The sequence below is a fragment of the Limulus polyphemus genome, unplaced genomic scaffold, assembly GCF_000517525.1.
Source record: "Limulus polyphemus unplaced genomic scaffold, Limulus_polyphemus-2.1.2 Scaffold138, whole genome shotgun sequence".
Taxonomy (NCBI): Eukaryota; Metazoa; Arthropoda; class Merostomata; order Xiphosura; family Limulidae; genus Limulus; species Limulus polyphemus.
In genome coordinates, this window is record NW_013665748.1 from 580078 (window position 1) to 585460 (window position 5383).

The 5383-nt window shown below is 35.8% G+C and overlaps 1 protein-coding gene across 8 annotated transcripts in view; it reads right to left on the bottom strand.

Moving 5' to 3' along the window:
• LOC106474425 (ELAV-like protein 4) overlaps nucleotides 1–1889 on the bottom strand; it is a 52565-nt gene extending 50676 nt beyond the window's left edge. For 4 of the 8 annotated variants that reach the window (XM_022379675.1, XM_022379659.1, XM_022379671.1 and 1 more), the window contains exon 1: nucleotides 1515–1888. The gene's annotated coding sequence lies outside the window, so the exon portion shown is untranslated. Of the gene's footprint in view, nucleotides 1–1514 lie in introns of all 8 variants that reach the window. The other 4 variants (XM_022379683.1, XM_022379680.1, XM_022379655.1 and 1 more) reach the window with 3 other exon arrangements.
• Nucleotides 1890–5383: the final 3494 nt, after the last annotated feature.

Consider the following 5383-nt stretch of genomic DNA (forward strand, 5'->3'; position numbering starts at 1 on the left):
TCTTTCTAGATTTAGTTTTGCACCAACTGATATTCAACAAAGAAGACTAGGTAAACAACTATTGTGAAAAACTTAACCACGTGACAATAAATGAATGTTAAGCAAGTATGAAATTAGTGTTTTAATTAAACAGCACCTATTTGTTGTTGTTGTTTTTCTACAGTGCAACAAAGCAACATCTGTAAGGCTGCTGGCGTTATTGTCGGACCCGTGATGCTGAACGACTGTGTTTGATTGTTACGATGGGTAAAAGTTAATCGTACTGCGTCTATTATTTTCTATTATCAAACTACCCCTGCCAGATGATGTTTGGTCGCACAGCATGAACAGAGGCCGCCCGCATGAAACCCTTCACACAAAACATGGTTACGTGACGTCACTCCTCTTTCATTTCCGATTCACATCCCTACTCCTCTTTGTATACAAACTAGTTTAAAGAGAAAGTGGGGGGATGAGTTTTCTACATTTGGTCCAATCTCAAATTTTTGCATATGTTTTGGTTTGTATTAAATACTTAATACAAAAGTATTATAAACCTACAGCAAACTTAGTTGTGCTGCAAATATATAAATGCAGTGCTACATAAAAAGGTTTACAGCCATGTCAGCAGAATATTTACAAACATCTTACCAAAGTAACTTACGATAGTTGTTCTCGTCACATGAAGATTCGATTATTCTAATCTTTTACATTCATCATATCGACCAGTATTATTACGCTCAATTCTCTTTCACGATATGTACGAATTTGATATGAAAACAAGAAAATAAGAAAAGGTAAAAACCTCCTTCTTTAGAAAGAACAAATAGCTAGGGAAATAAGTGAAACATCTTGCGCCAGAGATAAAAATAAAGACGTCGGTAAATTAAAATTTAATTCATAAGAAAAAGTCAAAAAGTGTGTGAAAGGTATAAGAATTAAATAAGCATTCAGTGCAAATCGAAAGGCTAATATTTCAGGAAGAAAAAATTTTCAGGTAAAATACTAAAAAATTGATAAAAGTTTAGCCTAATGCTTCATAAAAAAAAACAACAAATTCATGTCCGAAGTAATACATCCTCTCATGATGTGTCATTCTTCCTTTCCTCAACTAACCCAAGTGCAACACTAACATTTAAACAATATCAAACCAATGAATTTCTCTACTATAAACATATTTTCCAAAAGTTTGGTACATTTTTGGGGTGTGTGTGTACCCTGTTGTGAAAGCAAAATTCGAGAATAATACAAATAACAGCCTTTCCAAGGAGTAAATCATAAACAAAAAACGTTTGTAAAAAAACATCACACTAACAAAGGATGTTCACGCATAGCACTAGAGAAGGAGAGTATTACTATTATAGGTGTTGGAACCATGAGTTAAATTCTGTATACTGGATGAAAAACGCTTTGGTAGTTTGTGGGAGAGGAAAATACATGTTTGATGTTATAGAGGAATACTTACTACAGAGTATCACTATCACTGTACCAGTAAAGATGATATAGAAAAAAAAAAAAGATTTGTTCACACTTACCTTGCGAAGCCCCTAGCTGCTCTAGAACAGCTTCAATACTTTGAAAATCCTGCACGGTTACGAACGTTAGTGGAAAATACCAACGATGAACCAAACACAACAGAGCTTTCTTCTAAAACGATATTAGCAGCTATCTCTTCTCAGTCTTTGGTACGGAGAATGAGTTTGATTGTGATGAGCCGTTTTGATAATGGAAACAATTGAAATGTGTACAAAAATGATAATGACTGAACTAGAGATAAAACGAGTAAAACAAAAAATAGAAGGAAAAGAACGAAACCAGCACACGACTTTCTTATCTACTCAACACAACTGAGTTGTCTCCACGACAGGAACTAAATGTCCCGTTTCTCTCCCTTCAACCTGCATTAAACGGCAGCCGTCACACAGCTTATTATGCGCCTGTCGCTCCGCGCGTGCGGAAACACCGCCTGCGCAAAATCAGATTGGCTAGCTTGAACTGAGCAATCTAGGGTTTCTAACACAAGTAATGTTCAATTAACACAGTCTTTGTGCACCCACTGTTGACAATTAAATGCTAGAGTTTTTTGCGGTAACTTATATACTCAAGGTAGGAAAAAAAATCTAACGCGGAAGACTCCACTATTTACGTATGTTAAGCGGCTAGATCTCACGTAAACATGTAAAGTTAAACCGGAATAACAAGTTTTTTTGGTAGTAATGTTAATTGCACGTCTCATGAAAGGTTGCAATTGGAGGTTACTTTATCATATATAGTTATAAACTGTATTTTAAGTTTTTGAGCTGTGCTACATGTAATTTATAGGCCTGGTCACCTGTGGTGGCTCGGGCCTATTATTACAGTAGCATCGTTGTCTATGTAAGTAAACAATTTGATTAAAACACGTATGTAACTTTAACAAACTGTTTGAGGGTTAGTTCCTAATAAATGCACGTAAAAGAACATGTCATGCGAGGAGAAAAATGAATTAGTCAAAAAGTGCTTAGTTCCCGGGTTTGTGATTTAATTTCAATAACGTTATCTAAATAATTATATATTGAATATGCCCAAAATAACTGAAGTTAAATATCCGTTGAGTATTTTACAGACAGAAAATTTGCAAACGGAAAATATTTTGTTAAAGCTGTAACGGTCGACAGATGGCACTAGTATATTCAGAGGATTGAGTCTATGCATAGTTCGTGTCAATGGCAGCATACGATGATAGATTTTCTATTTTTATCTAACTTTAAGCAGCAGAACGATGACTTCTTGTTGGTATTAGAATACACATGTAAAAAATGCAACATTGAATACTACTGTTCAGCACAAGAATGAAGTAGAGCCAAAAGCTCTTTGAAACAAACAATATAGTGAAAATGAGCTGAACCAACTCATATACAAAATTTGACAAAAATAGAATTAATTGAAATTACATTTTTCAGATGCTATTGTTAATATAGATAGTAATAAAGGAATTCCCCTTACTAAATGTAAAATAACTTTTGCAAGGAATGTTCGATTAATCCAGTCCATTGGATAGTTTTTACTAAGTACTACGTTTCAATTTCAACCATTTTTAACAGTTTCTGTTAACCTATGTCGACATTCAAGGAAAAATTTGGTTTTCTAAAAATCAGTTGTGGTTTTTAGACGATGTTATGCTTCGTTCGAAGGTTATGACCTATTCAATTACACTGATAATTGCTCAACAACTTAACTTTTTTTTTGAACGATGCACGTTTTTTTTTATTGGTTTCTCCTTTTTCGTTTCTTTTGTGACTGAGTCGGAAGTGACCTAGTACTTATCTTTCCGGGCTGTGAACTTGAGGATGCATGGTTTGCGTCGCGTTGCCGGAAAACTTGCTCTTCACTCTGAGCCTAAATTAAAAGAGTGACGGCCAAATCCCACTATTCGATTAGAGTAGCCCAAGAAGTGATGTGAGTGCTTTTGGCTAAGTTCTGACAGAAACAGTCTTGTTATATACATATATATATATATATATATATATTAATAATTAATTTAAGTTGTACGCTTATCAGTTTGAATACTTGTCCCTGAACCCCTCCCACAGCTTTGGAGCTTAGCAGATCCAAATTTGGCAGGCGCACTCGGGGTGGCCAAGGGTGTCTTTATCTAAGTGGCGTAAACCCTACCAAGAGGGCCAAAAACGCGCCAGGAAGGTCATCCAGGCACCACATTTTGTGTTCCTGCCCCCTCCCCTCTTGGGATCCAGGGGTGCCATATATGAAACTACGTCCATACCCACACACTCTCTGAAGTTAGTGGGACCAAACGTAGCACACGTGCTCAGGCTCCAAATACGAGTGTTTTAATGGGGTTTGGTTTTCCTATATTGGACCCCCTTGTGGTAGCTATAGAAGTAAATCTGGATATTAGAGGTGCTTGATCAGTACAGTGGGGCTTCTGTGAGTCACAAGGGGTAAGAAATTATTACAAGGAACTTGTACAGAGGATTAAAGATAACACCATAAAGCTTGTTGTCTTAGCAGATAGAAACTGATAGTTGCATAATCGGATTATCTTTACTGAAAAAAATTAATGAATTTAATTACAGCACAGAGATAGAATAGTAGATACGAGTGAAAAATGTGATTGTTAAGTAAATCAAAAGCTGACTGTAAAAAATTTTCATTTTGTTTTGATTAACATAATAAATTTTTCCATTACATACCTAATGATAATTTTATTAGAAATCTCCGAAACATATTTATTGAACACTTAATTTATTTACGTATGTGGCCCACTGGTTAAACGAGCTGAGATACGGACTGGAAAATCTAAGGTTTGAACTCGCAATGTGTTGCAGAATACGCTTTGAACTTTCAGCTGTGGGACCATTATAAAAGAAAGCGTCAATTTCGCTATTTAGTTAAAAGAAACTGTGTATGTGGTGCGTACTGCTGACTAGTTGCCCTCTCTATGGTCAACAATTTTGAATTAGGGACAACTTTGCTTGAGCCTTGTGGTATCTGGCCTAGCCGTTTAGTCTGTGTGTCTCATAAAGAGTTGTTCATATTGAAAATACCAAATACCATATTTATGTATGCAAAACACACTGATCATGTGATACATTAGATAATTGCTTGAGCCTGTACGTGTAAAACTGTATTCATATTATGATTAGTCTGAAAAATAGTGGGTACAAGCGCGGTCCTTCATCACATCAAATTGGTTGTGTTGGTAAATTGTTGTTGAAACACGGATAGAGCTGAGTGAGTGGAATCCAGAAATGGGTTGAAACGAGGACGAAGGTGACTGGAGTTGAGAGGTGGAGTAGAAGGAGTGGCGTCAGTAAAACTTAACTTGAGTTTGACCTGTATGGGCGCCTGATTTGATGTTTGTTGTACTTAGAGGAAAGGAGTCCACAAATGATTGAAATCTATGCTTTGATAACGATTCAGGAATGACTGATGGATTTTGATGTAAAGGGCTTCTTTAATTTCCTGTTTTTTTCCCACGTTGTGAGGAGTCGATTATTTATCGTTGGTTCCAATTGCCAATTTACCCGCCCGGTGTTGTAGTTGTGTTCCGCTAGGGCATTTTTCTGTACGAAGAAGTTGAGTAGTATCTTGATGTTCCTTTACTCTTTGTTTTATTGTCCTGTTGACTAATGTGATAGTTTTTTCTGTGTCTGAGCGTGGAATCTTGAAGCTAACGCCCGTTTCTTAAGTTCTTTTTTAGATCTGAAGTACATTTGATTTGGATGTGTAATTTCTTTTTAAGTTCGTAATTTATTTTCGAAACGAATGGAGGAATAATGGTTATTAGGATTAAGGGGTAATTTTTTATATAGGATTAAATAAAACTTTTGTGTTAACCATTCGTTTGGAAAATTTGTAGAAGTGTTTTTTTTTTTTTATAAAGTTGGTTGTTGTCTCGGAT